Source organism: Marmota monax, unplaced genomic scaffold (assembly GCF_021218885.2).
Source record: "Marmota monax isolate L192 unplaced genomic scaffold, Marmota_monax_Labrador192_F-V1.1 WCK01_AAM20220418_F8-fsc00488, whole genome shotgun sequence".
Lineage (NCBI taxonomy): Eukaryota > Metazoa > Chordata > Mammalia > Rodentia > Sciuridae > Marmota > Marmota monax.
This window is the reverse complement of record NW_026694712.1, coordinates 121,294-147,799: the sequence shown is the minus strand read 5'-3', so window position 1 is coordinate 147,799 and position 26,506 is coordinate 121,294. Positions and strand designations below refer to the sequence as shown.

The 26,506-nt window shown below is 33.5% G+C and overlaps 1 long non-coding RNA gene across 1 annotated transcript in view; it reads left to right on the top strand.

Annotated features, from left to right (window-relative positions):
• The window catches only part of LOC131423378 (uncharacterized), a 38,962-nt gene that overhangs the window by 2,600 nt on the left and 9,856 nt on the right, over positions 1-26,506 (top strand). The window contains exon 2 of the long non-coding RNA XR_009224859.1: positions 7,123-7,204. This is a non-coding gene — a long non-coding RNA (uncharacterized LOC131423378). The remainder of the gene's footprint in view (positions 1-7,122; positions 7,205-26,506) is intronic.

Sequence of the window (26,506 nt, the reverse complement as noted above, 5' to 3'; positions counted from 1 at the left end):
ACTGTCACTTAGACTGCCTTTTTTTCACCTAACTAATATCTTTTTTTTCTATTTTTCCCTGAGCTTTTTGGTTATTCTGCTCAGATCTCTCTGAAGCTTCAGACCTTTTGGGGATGATTACTATGAAAATATACTGTTATAAAAAAAAGAAAATATATTGTTATGATAATGATCTCATCCAGATAAGTATTAAGGTCAACACAAAATGAATGCAGAATGTCAAGGTACCATGACTTGAAGGTGAGGGAATCAAAATACCACTTTGGTTAATTTTGGTGCCAAAACTTTGTCACTAAAATCACTTATTTTAGAGAAGTCATTCTATTTACAGAGTAAAGGCATTGTGATAATGGTATACTTAGGTGGGTTGGAAATGACCATCTATAGAAGTTAGTTGGGTCATCAGGTGTATTTGTCCATGTAAGTCACACAGAGGAACATGGTGTTCCCAAAATCTCTCTTTGCCTCTGCCTTATTTTCCTAGGACTTTTTCCATGTAGCAACTGGATGTATTTTAAGTAAGTCATACCATTTTAGTGAGAAGTTCAATTCCTACTCCCTCTACCCCCAAAGGCATCCTGTTAAAGGTGCCATGATATCTGAAGGCCTTCTTATATTTGGGAAGGGATTATATATGGTTCGGCCCCTGGCTACCTCCCCTCCTAGTCACTATCCTCCTCAACAGTAACCTCCTTGCTGTTCCATACAAGCCTCAAACATGCTACCATTGCAGGTTCTTTAACATGTGTTCTATGAAGAGCTCTTCCTTCATTTGCCTGAAAGTTTTGCTTTCCCTTTAGCTTAATTCACTGGCTGATCCAGTGTCATCTGCCCAGAGACTCCTTTCCTTGTCCTCTCAAAAAATATAACATCACACTCTATACCTCCCACACCTTTGCTTTCTCTATATCATTGTCATAACTAATACCATGTCATTGCTCATCATTTACTTTCCTTACTAGACTGTAAGCTTCTTGAGGGCAAGGACTTTGACTTCTCCCTTCAGTGACTCTAAGATCTGTCATGGTAATTGGACTCCACTACATGTACAACACATGCCCACTAAATGAATGAGTGAATGAATACAATTTCATTAATTAATGAAAAAAGATGCTCACAACCCTAAAAGTTCTAAAATACAGGGTGCTACTCAAGGAGGTTTGCAGTGTTGTATAGTTGAGAAGTACATGGCTTTAGACTTCCATTGGACAACAAAGGAGTATGAAAATATTTTTGTATGACAAAGGAGGTGCTAAAATTAATACTTAGAGGAATAACAGGGACTACTGCAAATGGCTTTGCTAATTTCTTTGGGTTAAAGCAACTTCTATCTTTTATTTATTTATTTATTTGGGTACTAGAGATTGAACTCTGGAATTTGGCAATCCTCTTACTTCAGCCTCCACAGTCACTACTATTAGAGGTGTACACTACCATGTCTGGATAAACTTCTTTTAAATGTTTATCTATCTTTGTAAAGTTTGAAGATTTGGATTAATATATACACTCTGTCAATAATTTCACTAATTTAACACACTCTTGTGAACAATGCAAAATATAACATCACTATTATAAATCTGTGACATTACTTGAACTATTCCTAGTCTGTGGGTTCTAAAGAGTCAGAAAGAAAATATTCTTAAATACAACTGATAACCTTTGTCATGTATCTTTTCCATATGCAAAGAAGAACTTTTCAACAACTGGTTGGACTCACATGGAACTTATATCCCAATTTTCTCAGTTACTTAATATACCTTTCTCCCTTTTGGCATTTTATATAATAAAGTTCAAAATCTTATTTCCCTACCTGGATACTAACTAACCTTGACATTTGAATCTTCTAGAACAGTTAGTTAGGTTAACATTATGTTTAAAAAATAGGTTTTCCAGGCAGATAATCATTCCTATCATTTCCCTTCATGTTCTCTACCAAGAACTGAACATTTTTATTCCTTAAAGAAACTTTTCATTTTATGGCAAGTGTGTTTACTCTCATTATTCCCATTCTCAGATTTTTTCATGGCTATTTCTTCATATTTACATCTAACCCCACATATCGCCCCTCGATAAGACCTTCTCTGACCACCTACATAAATTACCTCCCATTAGCCTCTGTTTATTACTTCACTCTGTCTTTTAGTTGAGAGACACCACAATCTGAAACTTTGTAGCTCATCTATTTATATAAGCTTTAAAAGTCATTGTTATTATTTTTATTTGCACAACTAGAAAGCAAGGTGTTTAAGACCAGGCACATGCCTACCTTATCTAACAATGAACCTTATATAGGTTCCAATGTAGAAGGAACTCAAGTATTGTTCAGAGATACATGAAACAATATGTTTATTAACTCAATAATTAACAGTTTAGATTTAGAAAAATCTATATAACTCCACTGAGCTTTAGCCTGCTTATGTATAAAAACTGAAAATATTAGCAGTTAATTGATAAAGTTTTTATGAATTAAAAAATTCATATTCTAGCACAGTGTTTGCTATATTTAGGTATTTGATGATAATTTAAGGGAGTGGGAGTTTGATACAGGTTGTGGAAGAGAAAGTGTCTCATTAACTAAGGCACTAAGCAATGATAACTGAGACTCAGCATAATTGTTGATGCAATATAATGTGACAGAGGAAGATGCAGGCTCCTAAAACCACTTCTAACAGATTTCATAGCACTAAGATTCTTGCTTATGTGCTCAAGATTTCTTGCTTCTTCCATCATAATCTGGTGAATATAAAATATGCATATATATTTATGAGTGAGTGTATATGTATGTTACAAATATACACATAAAATTGTTATGTGTAACGTATATAATATATATTTATTTAATATAACTGCCACTAGGTATAGACAAATGATACCTAGAAATCTCATTGTAAGAAAATGAATATCTTTAAACATTATAATGTTAATCAAACTCTTACTTCATTCTGAAGTCATTTTTTTTTGTCTGTCTTTATTAGGACTGCCAAAGTATTTTATTGAAATCAGCACTTGTGGGTAGGAGAAAACAGTCACTGCAAACAAAAAAAAAAGCAGCCAAATTGCCAAGAATGTATGTATCTTTGGGCCATCTAGGCAACCCTGATCCTCAGGTTGTTCCAGATTCTCCACAAGAGCCTGAACTTTGTGGCAAAATTAATTCTTTTTCATTAAACTTCTCTTCTGTTCTCCATCTCTGTCTGTCTTTGTTTACCTGCCCCCCTCTGTTAAGTATGAATAGCACTTGCCCAACATCTATTGTCCTGCTCTAATTAGTAAAAGCATGTCAGTTCACCTGGAAGAGAATCCTCTTAGGTATAATAAAGCAAATGCTCCTGGAACTTTTCTGTATTTGTTAAACCAAAGGAAGATATCTCTAAATGTGAAATTCCAGGAAATAAGACAAAGCAAAATATAGAGGGTCAGAATTCAGTGAGGGACAGATCTGGGTACCGGAGGGTCTTTTTAGTTGTCCCTTATTCATTGAAATATAGAAGCAAACTTCCCATGTAGTTATCCATGATGGATTTAATTCTCTACAGCAAAGTAACATGAAAAGACTTACTAAAAAAGAACCAATTGAGAAAATACAGAAGAAAAAAACTTTCACAAAAAAACTTTAATGTTCTTGTAAAATACATGACAATGTTTTATCTACCTTTCCTCTTTTTTCAGAGAGACTTTACATGTTTTACTTCATAAGTAATAGATTATAACATTAAGTGGTATCCATAGGGTAATATTAATGACAGTCTCCATTATGACTGACATTTCATAATTAGTTGAGAAAACTGAGGCTTAGAGAAGTTAGTGCCTGGGTAAAGTTGGAAAAGATCATTCAGGACACCTAAATTAAATGCAGCTCCCCTTCATGTTTGACCATATATGAACAATCCGGAGGAAGGTTTCAGAAAGGAAATGAAGTAATGTGAGCTCAATGCAAAGTGGTGCAGGGAAGGCAGGATATACAGTCCTTATCAGACAGCTGCTGCTTAGGGGCACATGTTCACAGGGACCACAACACTTCCGATCTGAGACAATTTCCGGAGACAACCTGCTCATCATTTTTTTATATTTTTTTTCAATGGGCAAATTAGGTTTCTGAATGCCCTTGATCTTCCCGTGAATCAAAGGAATTATAATCTTTTATTAAGTTAGTAAAAAGTAGGCAAATTGGGAAGATTCATTTTTAAGTCACAGGTGTGCATGTTTTTAAATTGATTACCGTAAAGTGAATAAAGGTAACCGTGAGTAAGTGGGGGATTTCCAGGTCAAAACACTTTCCAATCTTCTGTCCTCTCTAAGCTAACTCTTTGAACTTTCTCACTCACCTCCTCAATGGAACATCTTCTGTAGCATAAAAACGAGTTTGGAAAGTGTGAGCTGGTGTCTCTCTTCCTGAGATGAGAGAAGGAAGGTAAAATGAAGTGTTCATGTATTTAGAAACGTGCACTCAGAAAAATTTCACTATTTTGAATGTAAAATACAGAAGAACTGGCCTAAAGATGACATACTATGTCTAGCTTTACCTTAGTACATTCCACAAATTAATTCCAGGATTCTCACGTGTGCAAAATATTTTGAGGGGCTACTCTCAAAGAATATTGTGTGAGAATGGTAAATGTAACATAAAAATTTTTAGATTAGCCAGGGCCTAGGCTATTAAGGGATTATAAAATGAACCCATTTGTATTTGGCCCTTGTTTGACAGATAACGAGTTTGAGCAGAGCTGCTCATCTCACCTTCTCCAGATCTATTTGCATCTAACCTACCTAGTGAGAGAAAGCCTTCAGTAGGAGACATTCAGGACTTTTACCATTCCTAAAGCCAACCAATTTGAAGTTCATCTGTACTAAAATATTTCTGACAGATTGGAATGATTTCACTTAGACAAGATGTTTGGGAAGGAAAATGGAGCCAATAAAAGGGAACTCCCCATACAGTAGGAGAGGTCAAGACAGACATGAAATGTCTTAATAATATACCATGAATAACATTAAGCTATTGTACTTGACAACTGAAGTAAAATGGGCACATCACAAACAAATGCCTTTTCCAAGTCAAACACAAGAAGAAATGAAAAGTATTGATTTTCTATAATCCACAGTTAAGTACATTTTACTTGGGAAAGAAATTTTAAAAAGAACCCACCAAAACCAATAAACCCCTATGCCCACATGGTTTTATGTTACAATTAACTTGAGCATTTAAAAGAGTAATAATAAATTACAAATTATTAATAAATAATAGATTGTTTAAAAGCTCTTTAATGAAAATTGACCAGTCTATTTCACTGAAAATTAAAAAACAAACAAACAATTTTTGGAAAGTTGAACTCTGTAAAATATAGAGAAAATACACCACAAGAAAACAAGGTTTATTGTAGAAATACGCTCATTGTTTTTTTATTTAAAGACAATTACCAAAACTTGCCACATTAACATATTAAAAGGAAAACAATTTCTACAGAAGGTGTAAGACAAGGTAAATATAGCAATAAATTTATGATGGAAATCCATAACACACTAAGAATAAGATGAACTTCCTTAATCTATATATTATAGATTATGCAGGATGGATTATTTATTTATTTATTTTAGGTGTAGATGGACACAATGCCTTTACTTTATATTTATTTTTATGTGGTGCTAAAGATCAAACCCAGTGCCTCACATATGCCAGGCAAGTGCCCTACCACTGAGACACAATCCCAGTCCATTCTTATTATTGAATAATTGAGAAAGTTTTCTTGTGAAATTAGAAATGAGATTAGATGCCCAGTATCTCATTTTTTAAAAAATTTCCTGATATAGCAATGCAATGAAGTGAAATAAGAATAAAAAAATGAATTTTTAAGGATTGGAGAGTTCAAAATATTTTAAAATTATTATGATTTTTTACATATTTGTACAATTACATGAAACTGTAGAAAATGCCCTTGCTTTTACCCTTTTATACTAATTGCATCATCTTATAAAACTATACTACTGTATTATAACCAAAGAAATTGATACAGATACAACTAAAATACAGAACACGGGCTGGGGGTGTAGCTTAGCGGTAGAGGGCTTGCTTATCATGTGCGAGGCACTGGTTTGATCCTCAGCACCACATGTAAATAAATAAATAAAATAAAGATAGTTTTAAAAAATACAGAACAAATTCAGCACTCCATAAGTCCTTTTTGTTGTCCATTTAGAGCCAAAACCATTTCCTCCCTCATCCCCCTCCATTCCCACTTTGTTTTATTAAGATATTACCCAACTTTCTTCTATGATGTTCCATCAACAGTGACTGAGTGATAGTTTCTCCATATCTGTGTCAGCATTTTGTGCTGTCTCTATGGTTTTGTGCTTGTTTGTTCATTTCTTCATCTTAGCTATTCTTATAGCTGTGCAGTGCTATCTCATTGTGATTCACTTTGCATTTTCCTAATGGCTAATGATGGTGAACATATTTTCATGTGATTAGTTGCTTTTTGTATGTTCTTAGCAGTGAAATGTTTCTGACTTTGGCCCAATTGCAATTCAAAGGTGGATTTACTATTATAATTAGAACTTAAGTATTCTAGGTACTAGTGTCTATTGAAATGTATTTGCAAATATTAGTACCAGTTTTCAGTTTGTGCTTTCATACTCCTCAGGGATCTCACACAAAAATTTTTAATTTGAAAACAGCTAACTGATCATTTTTTTTTCTCTCTTGTTCAGATTTATTGATTGCCTTTTCTTTGTCTTCATGTTGTCTCTTCATTGTGTGGTTATGTTTATCCATTAATTATTGAAATTTTTAGTTTTATTTTATATCTTCTACTTATTTGCTGAGACTTTTCTGTTTCTTTACTGATATCTTTAATTTATTCACTTGTTTCAAAATTGTTCAAAATTATTTGCTGAAACATTTTTTGGTTGCTGTATTATACTCTTTGTCAGATAATTCTAACATCAGATGTCGCTAATATCATCCTAACATTGCTGTGATTAAATCTATTAATTGTCTTTTCTCAGGTTAAGATTTTTCTGATTCTTAATGAATGATTGTTTAAAAATGGGAATCTGGTCATTGGAGAATTATATTTTGATCTGGTTTTAACTCTGTTCTAACTGACTTCTTCTGACATTTCTCAGGGATGAGAAGGAGAATGTTTCCAGGTTCTTCATTCAGACTTTGTTGACACCCAAGGGAAGAGGAGTTACTTCTTGCTGCTTAGTGAGTATAGAATTTAAAGCTCCTAGTTAGACTAATGGTGATATTATCTTGGCTTGAAGGGACATCACTGTTCCTACCTAGCCCCCAATGCCACAGGAGCACAGGATGACATTGGTAGATTTTGGCTCCCTACTAGGCCTCTTTGGGCACCAGCCTGGGCAGGAGAGTTGAAAGGGAATCCCTTGTAGGAGAAGTAATTGTGGCTTACACATAGTCTTCCTAGGGAGGGAAGATATTTATTATTCTCCAATGGGAGTGAAAAATCCTCATTTCTGACCCATTAGGAGTTAGGGGTTAGTATCTTCTTATAACCTGGGGAGTGTGAAAACTCTGAACTGCAGCTGAAGATATACTGATGTACACTGGGTAGGGTCACAATTTTTTTCATTCTGTGGTGTTATCATCAGTAGAGTGGTTATTATCAAAAGGCTTTTGTTTTGTTAGAGTACATCTTTCCTAGTCCTTTGGCAAAGGAGAGAAAGGGTTTGGGGATAGGTGTTTTTCCATTTATGTCTATTGATATTTCTGGGTTTCTGGCTTCCTCAGGTCCAAGACTTGAATAATTCAAACATGAAGGAAAATCAAGGACCTCACCAAAGTGTCATTTCTATAGTCCCAAGTCCCCTAGCCAGCTTGCTTTTAGCCTCATCAACTTTTGGTTTTCTTACCTTTGTTTTATACACATTTTTCTAGTACTTTTTGTTGTACTTAGTGAAAAGAAAAGGAAAAATCTGCTTTATTTTTACAAAAGTAGAGTCCTATGACTGTGCACATCAAATAATTAAGATGGATCTATAAAATAATAAGGTAATTAACACAATTTTTGAAAAAGTTAATAAAATATTCTTGGTTATACATGCATGTATTTAAATAGTTGCATTTACATATACCAACAAAAGATATAAAGTGAAATTTTGGAAGAGAACATACAACTGTGTTGAAAAATAAATATTTAGGAACAAGTCTAATAAAGGATAAACAATAAAACTAAAATATTAACATATAAACAGATATATCATGTTTAATAATTAGAGAAATATTGTTAGCTTTCCAATTTTTCTAAAGTTTTTAAATCACTGGAATTCCAATTACAAAATCTTAAGAGTAATTTTTTAAATGAAAATTGATAGTAACCCAGTCACTCTTGACAAAGACCAAGATTGGAAGACATACCCTTCCAATGTTATAAACCTACATTAATTTATGAAGTGTGATGGATGCTACTCTAAAGATAAGACAAATTGACAAATAGTATAGAGAGGTCAGAAACACACCCACTGATACTTGAAGCACATTTTATGACACAGGTAATATTATAGCACATATAATATTAATGATGCACTTTCAAGTAAAGGTGCTGGGACATGAGGTTCTCAATTGAAGAAATATATAACTGGATAACTATGACACTGCAGATAACATAAATTCCTCATAGATTATAGACCTAAATGTGAAAAGCAAACTAATGAATATTTAGTAACCTTACAATATTTAGCTCACCTAACTTTATAAGAGAAGTTTTGATCATTGGTTATAATTCAGTTGGGGAACTAGAAGTCAAAAGTTTCTTGTTATGGGAAGAATTAACCACTCTCCTGTCCCACCATATTTTTATGAACAAAAGTGCACACACACACACACCCCATCTTAAAAATAACAAAACTGACAATTATAATTAATAAATATGGTATGATTTAATATATTCCATTTGAGCTTTATTTGACTATTTTTAAAGCAAATTCAAAATTTATTATCTTTTATTGCCAATCCTGCTATCTTTGTTTCTTGTTTACTGAAGCTGTACTTAACCACTTATTTTAGCAGCTTCTTTCATCTCGTTTTTTCACAATGTATCCATGGTCCCTACTCCTATGCATGATTTTGCTTTCTTATTCTTTTGTGTAGTATAGTTTCTTTTAAATGTGTTATAATACCATTTCTAGAGAAATATTTTAGATATAACAGGAATCTAGATCTAAAAATATTGACTATGATTAAAAAGATAAATAAGAGTGAAGAGGAAAACATGAGAATTATTAAAAAAAACTTTTAAATACTACCATTTAATTTAGTATCTCAAACTTAATTCTTTGAGCCAGCTCTACTTATATAATAAATACTACACCGAAGTGTATTGTAGATTGGTGGGGAGGCAGCTGTTAAACAAATTTACCACTTTTTTGGCTAAAACTAAATAAATTGCAAATCACAGGACATTTTAACATTAAACAATTAAATAATATGACACTTTAGTATCTTCAGTTGCTTAATATACTGCTTTTGTTTGCATAGATGTCATTGTTGTCACATTCTATACACGATTTCTGACCTAGAATGGACAAAATCACATAAATGAGAATTTTATTTTGCAGTCAAATTGTGCAATGATTATAAACTCAAATTTTATAATAGATTTTAAAACTAATCTCTTTAATAAGATCATTTTAAAAACCCTAATGTTTCGAAACACTAACCCACGAAGTCTGAGTAATTATTAAAATATTTTACACAATCACAATTGACTAATTAGAGGTCAATTTTATTTATAAGGAGTTTTTTGATTATATGACGTCAAAAAAGCTGATAGTCTCAACTATTGTATTAGACAAATACAACAAAGAAAATTTGAAGTAAAAGATACAAAGCAATTCAAATGTGAGTTGCATTAAAGGCTGGTGAAATCTTTTCCATGAGCTGCATTTTAAAGAATGAAGCTCTTCTGGAATAGAACACTCAGTGACAAAGATTTAGGGTGCTTGGTAAAGCTTAGAGAAAAATCTCATTAGCTTTTGCAAATAAAACAATTGTCTAATACTAAAAAAAAAAAAAAAAAAAATTACAGTAGAGGTAGTATTATGGTTTGGATCTTAAATGTTTCCCCAAGGCCCATGTACCAAAGGCTTGGTCACCAGCTTGTGGTTCTTTTAGGAGGTGAAACCCTTAAGAGGTGGACCTTCATTAGAGGAAATCAGGTTACTGGGGACATGGCCTTTTAAGGAATATTGATCACTAGCCTGCCCTCCCCACACCTTTTTCTGCTTCCTGGTTACCATGAGTTGAGCAGCTGCACAGCAGCTGGTTTCTGTTATGTTGTGCTGTGCTGCTATAGACACAAAACAACAGGGTCAAAGGACCAGGCACTTAAACCTCTGAAACTAGGAGCTAAAATAAACTTTTTCTTCTTATAAGTTGGTTTTCTCAGGTATTGTGTCACTATGATGGGGACTAAAGCAGTCAGGAATATATAAAACTGGGTTTCATGACCAACCTTTTTGGCAGTGGCAAATTCACTGGGAGTAATTAAAGCTATATTGGATTCTCTCTGTTTATAGTGAGTTATGTTTCAATTGTCTCGCACACTAATATGACATTAATAAATCAATATGTCAAACATTTTTTATTGCTTTCAAGTTTCTGAATGCTGAAGCAGATGTACCAAACAGGACACAGAAATTTTTAACTTTTCTCTAGTCCTCCAAGAACTAGAAGTGTAGGGAGAAGGAAAAGTTCACAAATTAATGCAATATAGATAGAAATAATATGTGGAATAATGATAGAAATATGCCAAACTAGATAAATTGCCAATTTAAAATTTAAAATTCTATAGGGAGGAAATAAATCAGATCAGATTGCGATTCAGAAAAGTGAGAAGAAAGGAATAAAACTGAAGCCAACAATACTTTAATTAGTTATATCACTGCAGTATTCTAAGAGTGAAATAATTAATAGAATATAGAGAATATATTGCGGAAAATACTTTGAAAAGCAACAGAAAAATCTTGATAACTTGGAAAATGTAGAATGTGATCAGAAATAAAAGATAACTAAAAGATTCCAAATTAAAAACATGGTTCCCCTTACCTAACTTATGTTCCTATAGATTTTAATAATCAAAATAAGTTTGTTTTTTCTAGATTTTCTGAATGTGATATTCAAAATATTTCCACACATATCACCTTCATATGCTTTATCAAAAACTAAGTAAATTTTATGTTCATATTTTTCCTTTTTCCATGTGACTATCATAGATTGCTTTGGATCCATTATCACAATACTTCTCCATCTATTTCGTATATGAATTTAATTTTTATTTTTCCATTAAAACGAAAGTATTTATGTGATTGTAATTCTTTACAATATTTTTATTGCTGTCCCTCAGAAATCTCCCACTTATAATCTCCCAATAATGTTTGGTCTTATAAAATAACTGACAGTGTTTACATATTCACTGATTTCCTGAAAAAGTTTATTTTTGTTATTATTATTGATTTGAGTTTTAAAAGAGGTAAACCATGGAATTCTGTGGACCTAAAGGGCTTTTTTATAGTTGTTTATTTCATTTTTCAAGAACATATTTTTACAGAAATCTTAGTTTCTTAACAGAAGAATATTCTGTTTCTTCTTGTGTCAGTATTAAATTGTAATTTTGAGAATTTGGGCCATTTCATTTAAGTTGTTGAGTTGTTTTTAATCATTTTATTATCCTTTTAATGTAGTAGTAGTAACAGTTCATCTTTCATTCCTATTATTAATAATTTGTGTTTTCTCTCATCTTCCTTTTCTGTCTCTTTTTTATCTGTCTAGCTAAGAAATGGTCCATTTTTTGAAGCAGCTTTTTATTTTGTTAAAATTCATTCTGTTTTCTATCTGGCTGATTTCTGCTCTTCTTTTATCTTCCTTCTACTAATTTAGGTTTAAATTTACTTTTCCCTAACTTTTTGAGAGGTGTAAACTGAGGTCATTTATTATATAATCATTTTCTTCTTTTGTAATTATATATAAAGCAGAGGTTATGAACTGAATTCATCAGATCATCTCTTTTAGTAAAGGAAGCTTTGTTAGAATGTGGCTATTCCCACTTCTCCTCCGTATTATCTATGGCTCTCTTTGGTCTAGAAGGGCAAATCTGAGTTTTTGTGATGAACAAGTCCTGAAAAACCTAAAGTATTACTATGTGGAGCTTTACAAATTCTAAAAAAATATACATGGATGGTCGACTTAACTCTTTCCTTGGTTTCTCCATTCAGAAAAGTTGTATAATTTGTACTAGTGTCTTATAACCCACAAACACCCTGCAGTGTGTCCTGAAACAAAGCCATAATAAAATAAAGAAACTCACCTTTATGCTAGTCATTTCTCTAAGGTGTGGATCTCTTTCATGATATCACTGCTATTAATTACTTTTATGGATTTTTACATTACTCTGTAAGCACATGGGTTCAGGCATTTATGTGCTTAAAAGAATGGCAAAGGTAACAGTCCTATAATGGAAGCAGAAATTGTTTCTTAATGTATAAACTGTTACTTTGATAAGACACTGGACTTCCTCTTCAGGCTGGTTCCATGTCTTTTCACTCATCATCCTTTCAGGCTTAAATATGTTAAACAAGGAGAGTTCAACTTTAAGAAACAGAAAACCCTGTGTTAGTCAATTTAAACATAAGGGATAACTATCTCTTGAAACAAGAAACTCAGAGGTAACACAGGTGTACTAATTGTAATGCACATGGTTATAGTTTGGATCTTTAATGTCTCCCCAAAATCTCATATGTTAATGCAAGGATTCTACAGGTGAAATCACTGGATTATGAGAGCTGTAGCCTAATCAGTAAATTAATCCATTTGATGGGATTCATAATTTGAATGAACTACTGGGGAATTGGAGTGGGGTTACAGGAAGTAGGTCTCTGGAGATGTGTGTTTGGGAATTATGTCTTATCCATGGCTCCTTTCTTTTCTGCTTTCTGGCTGTCTTGAATGGAGTAGCTTCCCACTACCATTCCCTTCTGCCATGATGTTCTACCTCAGGCCCCGAACAATGAAGTCAGCTGACCAAGGACTGAACCTGAATCCTAAATAAACCTTATCTTCTCTAAGTTATTCTAGTTTGCTATTTTGGTCATAGTGATGATAAGGTGACTAACACTTTCATGGAGGCACATAGCAGATAATTTGATTCAACATAGCTTACATTTTATTATCTAGTTGTAGATTTAGACGTAGTAATTTTATTAGTTTGAATAACCAAGAGTTATTTATCATTCCATTTGCCATTGTTTATTAATTGACACCGTTTTCACTAACGGTCACAAAATGACTGTATCTCTTCCAATAATCAGATGCAGATACAAGAGAAACTAGTGAAGAAGAAGAGAATATATGTTCTATAAATAGGCATATATGCCTATTTATAATTTTCTAATATTAAATCAGTGTCTAATATTTCATTTAGACTGCTGGAATGTTAGAAGTAATCTATCAGTAAGAATTTTCTAAAATCCCTGAGCATCTCTATTTTCCCTGGCTTGCCCAAGTTCTTATATTATTTAGGCCATTACTATTGCCATATTCTTTGAAATAACCTTCTTTTCCCAGTCTTCCTGCTTCCTACACTTTTTCCTGCCAGAGATAACCTTCAAGTAGAGATAATATTTGTACTTCTCATACAAGGAAGTGGTAAATTTTAATGAGGTAATATATTTAAGCCAATAAAAATATTGCATAGTTAAAAATTATTTATATAACTTATTGACCTTTAAAACTAAATTTTTAGGATAGAATTGATGGTACCATGACAACATAATCCATTTAGGATCCACTATCTGAATTCAGAGTGAAATCTAATTATAAGTCACCAGAGCCACAGTGAGGAGGGTGATTGCTTGAACAGAACAATTCCAGTGAGGAAGATGAAGGGAGGAATTGTCTATTGGGAAGGAATTCAAATACAACCTGAAATTATTGAAAAATATTTGCACAAATTTATAGACATATATGATTTTCTAATACTGTAACAAGTGTATATAAAACCAAAAGAGAAAATTATAAGTAATGAGGTTAAGGCAGTAATAAAAAGTCTAGCAACAAAGACAATCTCAAAGAAGTTTTGTAACGATTCCAAAATTATTCCATAAAGCCAGTATTACCCTGCTACCAAAACTTTATAAGGATATAGTAACAACAAAAACAATCCTAAAATTCATTTGGAAACACACACACACACAAACCAATGTAATTTTAAATAAATAAATAGATAGATAGATAGATAGATAAATAAATGTTTAGGGCATCACAAGACCTGATTTCAAAATGTACTACAGAGCCACAGTTAAAGAAACAGCATGAGATTGACCTAAAACAGACATGAAGACCAAAGGGATAGAATAGAGGGCCTGGAAATAAACTCATACATCTATAGCCATCTGATTTTCTCACAAAGATGCCAAAAAACTTATTTTGAGCAAAGCAACCTGTTTAATAGAAACAACCTGGAAAACTGGAAAACCATATATAGAAGAATGAAACTGGATTGTTGTCTCTCACCCTGTACAAAAATAAACTCAAAATGGATCAGAGTCTTTAACATGAGACCTAAAATTTTGAAACTACTGAAGGAAACACAGAAGAAACACTTCAAGATATTAGAACAAGCAAAAGATTCCTGAAAACGACTAAAATAGTTGAAGTAATAAAAGCAAAACTACACAAATAGAATTTTATCAAATTAAAAAGCTTCTGCACAGCAAAGGAATTAATTAAAAGAGTAAAGAGACAACCTATATAACAGGAGAAAATCTTTACCAGCCATTCATCTGATAGAGAATTAATATCCAGAATATATATATATATATATATATATATATATATATATATATATATCCCACAAGAGTTAACAATAGAACAAATAATTTAATCACCAAGTGGAGAAATAATATGAACAAATATTTCTCAAAATAAGTGCAAATGGGCAACAAATATATTAAAATTATTAAAATTCTTTAGCTCTCAGAGAAATTCAGATTAAAACTTCTTTGAGATTCTCTCTCTCCAGAGTTATAATGGCTATTACTAAAAATCCAAAAAAATAACAAATGCTGATAAGGATGTGGAAAAAAAAAAGAGAAATTCTTATACAGTGCTGGTGGAAATGAAGATTAGTATGGAGACTACAGACAAAATATGGAGTTTCCTCAAAATGCAAAAATAAAGCTACCATAAAATTCCACTATAGCACTCTTGGTTATATATCTGAAGGAAATAAAGTCAGCATACAAATGAGATACCTGCATCACGTTGCCCATTGGGGCACTATTCATAATAGTAAAGATATGGAAGCAGCCAGGATTCCTGTTAAAAATTAATGGGTTAAAAAACATGGTATAAACACACACACACACACACACACACACACAATGGAGAGTATTTTTTTTTCAGTCATAAAGAATAGATCCACCCAACACTGGCCTGTGCAAGACCCAGGCTCACAGTAGGCCTGGGTCCATTCCCCCACTGGCAGGGATCTGTCAGAGCCCATGCTCCAGCTAAGAACTGCCCCTTGCAACCAGCATACTAACATGGGAGGTCAAGCCTTCTGGCTCAGATCCACCCACACTGGCCTGCACAGGACCCAGGCTCACAGTAGGCCCGAGTCCATCTCTCCACCAGAAGATACCCACCAGAGCTCGGCGTTCATAGGAGCCCAGGCCTGGCCCAGATTTGCCTACACCAATTTGTGTAGGACCCAGATTGAGAGTAAGTAAAAGTTTACCCCCCATCCCACTTGGGAGCCTAAGTCTAACCCACTTTCATCTTGGGACACTGCAGTCATCGCCATAGCCTTTCCCATGCAGTAGTCCTAACTTTTTGACAACAGACAGGGTCTACAAGCAGCTGAATTTCAGAGCAGACATCCCAAAGAGAGTGTGAGGCCCACTCTTTCAGCCTCATCTCTGTAAGACATTGCATCTATCTTGGGGCACATCAACTATTATCTTGACTTACCTTGGCTATTGCCACAAACACCTTTACATGCAGTAGCATACACTGAGGAACACTAGTAGGGTCTGGAAGCCCAACATCAAGGTGAGGTACAGGCAATCTACATGAGTACTACAAAACTGTAATATCTCAGATCCATGCTGCAAGAAAGGAAAACACATAGACAACATGAAAAAACAAGGGAGGAAAGTGCCCCAAACAAACCAGGACACTATAATTACAGAACCGATGGGCAGCAAAGTTGATGAAATGTCAGAGAAGGAGTTCAGAAGGCTCATAATTAAAATGATCTGTGAATTAAAGAATGACTGAAATGAGCAAATGCAGGCAAAAATTGATAACTCCAACAAAGATATAAGAAAGAAAATACAGGTAGCAAAAGATACTTCAAGAGACAGATAGATACTTAAAAAAAAAAAAAAAACAGAAATCCTTGAAATTAAGGATACAAAAAACTCAATAGAAAGCATAACCAACAGATTAGATCACTTGGAAGAAAGATAGATAATGATGTCAGATAATGAAGAAAAAGTATACAACCTGGAAAATAAAGTTGATCACACAGTGAAGATAGTAAGAAACCATGAACAGAACATCCAAGAATTATGGTACAGCATCAAAAGACCAAATCTAAGAGATATTTGGGATAGAGGAAGGCACAGAGTTTCAAACCAAAGGAATGCACATTCTCTTCAATGATATAATATCAGAAAACTTCCCAAGCATGAAGAACAAATTGGAAAACCAAATACAAGAGGCTTACAAGACACCAAATGTACAAAATTACAATAGATTCACACCAAGGCACATTATAATGTAAATGCCTAGCATACAGAATAAGGATAGAATCCTAAAATCTGCAAGTGAGAGAAATCAGATCACATATAGGGGAAGAACAATTTTTATCTCAGCAGATTTTTCAACCCACACCTTCAAAGCCAGGAGATCATGGAAAACATATACCAAGCTCTAAAAACAATGAATGCCAACCAAGAATCTTGTATCCATCAAAACTAAGCTTTAGATTTGATGATGAAATAAAAACCTTCAATGATAAACAAAAATTAAAAGAATTTACAACAAGAAAGCCTGCAGTACTGAGCATACTCAGCAAAATATTCCATGAATAATAAATAAAAAACAATGATGAAAATCAGCAGAGGGAGGGATCACACTAAAGGAAAATCTAATCAGAAGAGAAACCAAGTCACATTAAATACCAAAAATAAACAAAAATGGCTGGGAATACAAATCATATCTCAATAATTACCCTGAATGTTAATGGCCTAAACTCACCAATCAAAGACATAAAATAGCAGATTGGATCAAAAAAAAAAGAAAGAAATAACAAAAAAAGACCCAACAATATGCTACTTTCAAGAGACTCATAGGAAAAGACATCCACTGAGTGAAGGTGAAGGGTTGGGAAAAATAATACCACTCACATGGACTGCAGAAGTAAGCAGGGGTTTCCATACTCATATCAAATAAAGTAGACTTCAATTAAAGTCAGTCAAAAAGGATAAAGAAGGACACTACATACTGCTCAAGGGAACCATACACCAACAAGACTTAACAATTATAAATATATATTTCCCAAACAATGGAGCATCTATGTTCACTAAACAAACTCTTCTCAAGTACAAGAGTCAATAGACCACACACCATTATTTTGGGTGACTTGGACACACGTCTTTTATTCCTAGATAGATCTTTTTTAAAAAGCCAAACAAAGAAATTATAAAGCACAGTACTACAATCAATAACTTAGACTTCACTCTCATACATAGAATATTTTATCCTTCAATGAGAGAATACACTTTCTTCTCAACAGCACATGGATTCTTCTCTAAAATAGACCATATATAATGCCACAAAGCAACTCTTAGCAAATATAAAAAAGTAGAGATACTACCCTGCATTCTATCAGATCATAATGGAATTAAATTAGAAATAAATGATAAAATGAGAAATAAAATCTACTCCAACACCTGGAGACTAAATAATATGCTACTGAATGAAGACTGGGTTGCAGAAGACATCAAGGAGGAGATTAAAAAAATTTTAAAAGTGAATAAGAACACAGATACAATGTATTGAAATCTCTGAAACACTATGAAATCAGTTCTAAGAGGAAAGTTCATTACATGGAGTTCATTCATTAAAAGAAAAAAAAAATCAACATTACATCTCAAAGCCCCAGAAAAGAAGAACAAACCAACACCAAAAGCAGTAGGAGACAGGAAATAATTAAAATCAGAACTGAAATCAATGAATTTGAAACAAAAGAAACAAGTGAAAAATTTGACAGAAAAGTTGGTTCTTTAAAAAAATAAATAAAATTGAAAGAACCTTAGCCATGTTAACAAAGACAAGGAGAGAGACAACTCAAATTACTAACATACATGATGAAAAAGAAAATATCACAACAGACACTACAGAAATATAGAACATAATTAGAACTATTTGAAAACTTGTACTCCAATAAAAGGAAATATTGAAGGCATCAACAACTTTCTATAGTTATATAATTTGCCCAAATTGAACCAGGATGATATACACAATTTAAACAGATCAATTTCAAGTGATGAAATAAAAGATGCCAGCAGAAGTCTACCAACCAAGAAAAGCCCAGGACTGGATGGATACGAGCCAAGTTTTATAAGACCTTTAAAGAAGAACTAATACCAACACTCTTCAATCTATTTCAAGAAATAGAAAAAGAGGAAGTACTTACAAACACATTCTATGAGGCCAATATCACCCTGATTCCAAAACCAAACAAAGACACATCAAAGAAAGAAAACTTCAGACCAATATATCTCATGAACATAGATGCAAAATTTTTCAATAAAGTTCTGGCAAATTGAATACAAAAACATATCTAGAAGATAGTGCACCATGATCAAGTGGGATTCATCCCAGGGATGCAAGTTTGGTTCAACATATGAAAATTAATGTGTAATTCATTACACCAATAGACTTAAAAATAAGAATCCTATGATCATTTCAATGGATGCAGAAAAAGCAGTTGACAAAATACAGCACCCCTTTATGTTCAAAACACTAGAAAAATTAGAGATAACAGGAACATATCTCAACATCATAAAGGCTATCTATGATAAGCCTCACACCAACATCATTCTAAATGGAGAAAAATTGAAGGCATTCCATCTAAAAACTGGAACAAGACAGGGATGCCCTCTTTCACCACTTCTATTTAACATAGTTCTTGAAACACTGGCCAGAGCAATTAGATGAAAGAAATTAAAGGGATACACATAGGAAAAGAAGAATTGACACTATTTGCTGATGATATAATTCTATACCTTGAAGATCCAAAAAGTTCCAACAGAAAACTTCTAGAACTAGTAAATGAATTCAGCAATGTAGGAGGATATAAAGTCAATACCCATAAATCAAAGGTATTTCTGTATATCAGTGACAAACCCTCAGAAAGGAAAACAAGAAAAACTACCCCATTTACAATAGCTTCCAAAACAAACAAACAAACAAAAATACTTGGGAATCAGCTTAATGAAAGAGGTGAAAAGTTTATATAATGAAAACCACAAAGCTCTAAAGAAAGAAATCAAAGAAGACCTTAGAAGATGGAAAGATCTACCTTGCTCTTGGATAGGCAGAATTAATATTATCAAAATGACCATATTACCAAAAGCACTATACAGATTTAATGCAATTTCAATCAAAATCCCAATGGCATTCCTCATAGAAATAGGAAAAGCAATCATGAAATTCATCTAGAAAAATAAGAGACCCAGAATAGCTAAAGCAATCCTTAGCAGAAAGAGTGAAGCAGGTGGCATAACTATACCAGACCTTAAAATATACTACAAAGCAATGGTTTAAAAAAACAGAATGGTATTGGCACTAAAACAAACTGGTAGACCAATGGTACAGGATAGAGAACACAGAGACTAACCACAAAACTATAATTATCTTACATTATACAAAGGTGCCAAGAACATGTATTGGAAAAAAGATAGCCTCTTCAACAAGTGGTGCTGGGAAAACTGGAAATCCATATGCAACAAAATGAAATTAAACCCCTATCTCTCACCATGCACAAAACTCAACTCAAAGTGAATCAAGGACCTAGGAATAAAACCAGAGACCCTTCATCTGATAGGCCCTAATCTCCATCATGTTCAGTTAGGGCCCAACTTCCTTAATAAGACTCCTTTGGCACAAGAATTAAAACCAAGAATCAATAAATGGGATGGAATCAAACCAAAAAGTTTCTTCTCAGCCAAAGAAACAATCTGTGAGGTGAATAGAGATCTTTGGAGCAAATCTTTACCCCTCACACATCAAATAGAGCTCTAATCTCTATAGTATATAAAAACTCAAAAAGCTAATCACATAATAATAATAATAACAACAACAACAACCACCCAATCAATCAATGGGCCAAGGACCTGAACAGGTACTTCTCAGAAGATAATATACAATCAATCAACAGATATATGAAAAAATGTTCGTCATCACTAGCAATTAGAGAAATGCAAATCAAAACTACTCTAAGATTTCATCTTACTCCAGTCAGAATGGCAGCTATTGTTGCATACAAACAACAATAAGTGTTGGCAAGGATGTGGGGGGAAAGGCACACTCATACATTGCTGGTGGGGCTGCAAATTGGTGCAGCCAATGTAGAAAGCGAATGAAGATTTCTTGGAAAATTGGGAATGGAACCACTATCTGACCCAGATATCCCTCTCCTCAGTCTATACCCAAAGGAGTTAAAAACAGCATACTAAAGGGACACAGCCACATCAATGTTTATAGCAGCACAATTTACAATAGCTAAACTGTGGAACAAACCTAGATGCCCTTCAATAGATAAATGGATAAAAAAGTGTGGCATATATACACAATGGAATATTACTCAGCAGTAAAAGAGGATAAAATCATGGTATTTGCAGGTGAATGGATAGAGTTAGAAAAGATAATGCTAAATTAAGTTAGCCGATCTCAAAAAACCAAATGTTGAATATTTTCTCTGATATAAGGAGGCTGATTCATAGTGGGGTAGGGAGAGCAGCATGGGAGGAATAGACAAACTCTAGATAGGGCAGAGGGGTGGGAGGGGAAGAGAGGGAGTATGGGGGTTAGAAATGATGGTGGAATGTAATGGACATTATTATCCAAAGCACATGTATGAAGACATAAATTGGTGTAAATGTACTTTGTATACAACCAGAGATATGAAAATTGTGCTCTACATGTGTAATAAGAATTGTAATGCATTCTCCTGTCATATGTAAATAAAAAATTATTTTTAAAAAGCATGAAATCATGTCATTTGCAGAAAATGAACTGGAAGTTATTTTGTTAAGTGAATTTAGCCAGTCAGGGAAAAATAATATCATGTGTTGTAGCTCACATGTGGAAACTAAAAAAATCTAAACATGAAGACAGACTATTATGCAAGGGAAAGGAGACCAAGTGAAAGGGTAAGGGGTGACAAAGGGGAGGAAAAGCAAGGATAGTAGGAAGAGGAGATAGAGTGAAAACAGCACAGTATGTGAATGTATGGAAGTATCACATAATTTTATCCCATAAATTTGTACAATTAACATGATTAAATAACTTTAAGGGCAGAAAAGAAAACAACAAAAATATTGTCTAAAAGAAATCTTTGTTGCTTATCTTTGTATTCAAGTTCTGGAACTTTGTGTTCCTAGCTTACTTTAATCTTAATCACCTAACAGGAAACTTTAAAACCACATCAGGCAACTAAATTGAATTCATTTTTATTTAAGTGCTCTTGTCCTAACCCCACAGAAAAGTTTTCAAGATATAAAGAAGTGGGTGGGGAGAAGCAGTATCAGATAAAGATGAAACAAAATAGAATTTGTGCAGATCAATAGTAAAACCTTCAAATGAAGTAGGTTTTAACCAAATACTTTATGATGCAAATGGTAAAACCCTGGGTTAGAAATCACAAATTGCAATTTAAAAATTGGCTGCTAATAATGCATAAGTTTAGAGAATTTCTTGTATTTTGTTGTTTCACACTCATTAATGCTTTTACTCACTCATTAATTTATTCAACAAATATTTAATGAACAGCTACTTCTTGCCAAAACTGAAATAACTAATGAAGATACAGTAATGAACAAAACCACGTGTGATTATTTTGTGTATCTGTGCTTTTAGAGAGAGTTCAATCTAGCAATAAGGTCCCACAATTAGTAATTTAATCCACTCTTTCTTTTCTCTTGATCTTTCTAGATAAAGTGTTATCAATTTGGTTGGCATCTAAAAAACTCAAGTTTTCATGTCCTAGGTTTTCTCTTTATATTGAGTTTGTTTTCTCAAAAATATTCATGATTTCTTTCTTCTTCTTCTTTTTTTTTTTTTGCTTTGGGCTTAGTTTGCACTTCTTTTTCTAGCTTCTTAAGATAGAAGGTTAATTATTGACTGTAGGTCTTCCTCTCATTTTTAAAAATATTGTTGTTTATAACAATGCATTTTCCTCTATGTAATACTTTCGCTACATCTCACATGCTTGGGTATGTTGTATGTTTATTTTCATATAACTGAAAGTAATTTCTAACTTCTTATGTCATTTTATTGATCTCTTGATTATTTATGAGTGTGTTGTTTAATTTCCATATATTTATAAATTTTCCACATGCCCCACTGTTGTTGATTTACAATTTTATCCCATTTTGGTCAGAAAATATAATTTGTCATTTTAAATTGATAAAAGACATTTACAACTATTTTAGACCTAACATGTCATTAATTTGGAGAATGTTCCATGCAATTTCACTTTATATGAATGGGTACTCTCCTATTCAGTAGATGTCTGTTAGGTCTAGTTGGTTTATAACACTTAAGTCTTCTCTTTCCTGGTTGATCTTCTGTCTAGTTCTGTCTACTACTGAAAATGGGGTACTGAATTATTGCTTCTCTCTTTAATTCTGTTAATTTTTGTTTCATACATTTGGGGATATAATTTTAGATGCATATAGTTTAAAATTGTCATGCCTTTATGATTTATTGGTTGTATCATTATCATAAAATATCTTTTTTGAATGTTGTTAACTATTTTTGTCTTATATTTATCTGATATAATGCAGCACTCTAGTACTCTTTCCATTAGTATTATCATTATACCTTTTTTTAAAATTTTCAAACTACTTGTGCTTTTCAACCTCAAGTTTGTCTCTTCTATATAGCACTTAGATGGACCATGCTTTTTATCAACTCATCCAGTTTCTGCCTTTTGGTTGAAAAGTTTAATCCATTTAAATTTAGTGCAATAAAGGCTTATTATATTTTTAGTCTGACATTTTGTTATTTGTTTTCATGTCTTATATCTTATTGCTCCTCTACTCTTTGATTACTATCATCTTTTATGCTAAATAGATATTTTTCTATTTTTTTTCTATTGTGTAATTTAGTTACCTGACTTCACCCCACTGTTTCAGTCACTTATTTTCTTCATGGTTGCTCTGGGGATATTGATTGATCCTAATTTATAATAATGTAGTTCAGATTAATACAAACTTAATTTCAACACTATCCAAAACTTTTGTCTTTATGTTTCTGTTCCCTTTTTCCTCCTTTGTGCAACTGTCAAACAAATTACCTTATATATGTACCTTAGCTTCATCTACAGGGCTTAAAATTATTTATGCAATTTTGTTAATAAGTTAGGAGAAAATAGTGTTATAAAGAAAAAGGCTTTTATGCTGTCTTTTTTAGTTACCCATGTAGTTTATTTTAACAAGGGTTTTTATTTTTTTCACATGGGTTCAAATTGCTATCTATCTAGTGTCCTTTTATTTCAGCCTGAAGGACTATCATTATGATGTCTTGCTAGCATGTAATTCTTATAGTTTTTATTTGTCTGGCAATGTAAAACTTTTGCCTTTATTTTTGAAAGATAAATTTTATGGATATAAATTCTTGGTTGACAGTCTTTTCAGCACTTCTGATTTTGAATATGTCAGTCCATTTCTTCTCCTTTCCAGGGTTTATAATGATAAATGAGTCACTTCCCACTGTCTGCATTTGAAACACTGTTTTTATCACCATTTTTGACAGTTTGATTATAAGTCTAGTACTGAATCTCTCTGAATATATCCTACTTGAAGTTTGTTGAGCTGTTGGGTGTGGGGATTATGATTTTCATTAAATTTCAGTATTTTAGGCCATCAGTCTTTCAAATATTCTTTTTACTCCTTTCCCTTTACCTCTTGGGACAGTCATGCATATATTACTATGCATGCTTGTGTCCCATAGCCCTCTGAGGCTCTCTTTATTTTTTATTTTTATTCTGTTTTCTTTTTGTTACCCAGACTTGATAATCTCAGTTGACCTAGCTTCAAGTTCACCAGTTCTTTTTTCCAGTCAGCAAAACTCTGCTGTTGTGTTCCTCTAGTGAAATTATATTTTTCTTTTTAACTCCAGCATTTCCATTTGTTCTTTTTTTGTAACAATTGGTATTTTTTCTTTAATGATATTTTCTACTAGGTGAGACATCTTTTTCATACATTCTTTTATTTTATGATTTGCTTTTGTCCTCTGAAAGCATCTTGAATAACAAATTTAAAATTTTTGCCTTATTCTCTGCTTGTTTAGAGCCTTAAGATTAGTCAGGAGAGAGTACCCAGGGTCTTTTCAAATATTTTGGGGCATGTACACAGCTTTGCATATGTACATTTATTTTATATTCTTAGCAATATATTGAATCTGTTTCAATCTAACTCTATGGACATCTCATGCCCCAAGTATCTTTAGAAGTTTTTGTCAACTTTCCCTTTGCCCCAGCTATTACAGGAACCTGTCATAGTCTGCTTTCTGTTGTTTTGACTAAATACCTCCAACTGGATAATGTGTGAAAAAAATAACCTTATTCTTTTCCTGAGTGAAGGCACAAAAGAAGAAGTCAAATGAGCATATAATGAAATGGCAGCCACCATTGTCAGGAACTGAATCTGTCAGTACATTTATTTTGGCCTTCCAGCCTCAAGAATGTGAAAAATAATTGTCAGCTGTTTGTCATCTAGTCTGTGGTTTTGTTATGGTAGCCCTAGAAGACAAATACAGAAGCTATTAGTTGGGGCATTTCTTTTTGTTTTTGGTTTTGTTTTCCCTTCACTGTGTAATCAGTCACATGGTTACTTTTACATTCCACTCAAATGTGATTAGATTAGACCAAATTAAAAACAAGGGTGACTCATCTATTCTTCTGGCTGTTATTGTTTGAAAACAAAAAAAGCATTCCTTTTGTGCAGCCATTTTTCAGCATATACCAGACCGTCAGTGTTTGAAGCTAAACTGAAGTCTTAGAGGCCTTCAGAAACCACTGGAGAAGATGACCTGAATCCCCTGGAGCTTTGCTGGGGTGCAAGAGTGAAGAGATTTGTCAAGGAGTCCTACAAGCCCACTCAAGAGGATGCCAGCAAAGCAAGCACCTGGGCAGGTGGGTGCCATGTTCTGCAATCAGCAAGAGTTCATCTCTATAACTTGGTATCAGCTGGAACAATCCTTCTTGAAACTGCAGAATCTATCTCCAAGATGGCTCCTTTACCAGCTAGTTGGTTGTTGGCTGGGAGCCTAACCAGCACTATGTGCTGGGGGTCTCAGTTCATCTCCACATAATCTCTCCATAGTCTGCTTGAGCTTCCTGTAGCATGATGGCTGGGTTCCAGAACCTCCAGAGCTGAAAAGTGTGTTCCTTTTTTATGACTCATTCTGAGAAATCACAAAATGTTCTTCCACTACAGTCACAAAACTGCCTGGATTCTAAGGAATGGCAGAGATCACTTTCTATCAATTGAAGGACTTCAAAGTTACATTTTAAGGAAAACATATGTAGTGGGAGATATTGGAATGGTTATCTTTTCAAAATACATCTAATATGTCCCATGGATAAGCAAATACTATAACTTGGGTCCAGTATTTGTGCTTAATTTCTGTATGGTACATTTTGTTCAAGAAAGAATTTGTATATGTCGCACATTCTAAAAAGACTTCTTTCTGATCTGGAGAAAATGATGAAACAGGAATCCAGAATAATTCAGGCACCAGGTTTGCACATTTTATAACAACCAACTCTCATGGAAAATAACTGGGGTCCCAGCAGAACTATATTAATCCCTTTTAAGGGAAGCCCCTTCATGACCTAATACCTTGCATGAGGTTCCACCACCTCTGAACACCACAACACTCAGTTTCTAGCATATAAATTTTTGAGGGAAATAGTCAAATCATATCATACCATAGTACAACTTCAGCTAGCAGCACCTCAGTAATTGGTGCTGGTTAGTTCAGACAAATGCCCCTGGGGAAAAAAAATGTTTGCACTGAGCAAGCTGTTTCAGGTTGAGTAAAGATATGTCCAACTGGGGGAATTTCCTTGGAAATACCAGATAGTCCCAACAATGGCAGTGCCCTGAGAATGGTCTTTTGAAATTCTTCAAACCCTCTGTTCCCTCAAATGCCTCCTCCTAGGCTGTTGTTTTCCATAGATACTTTAGTTAT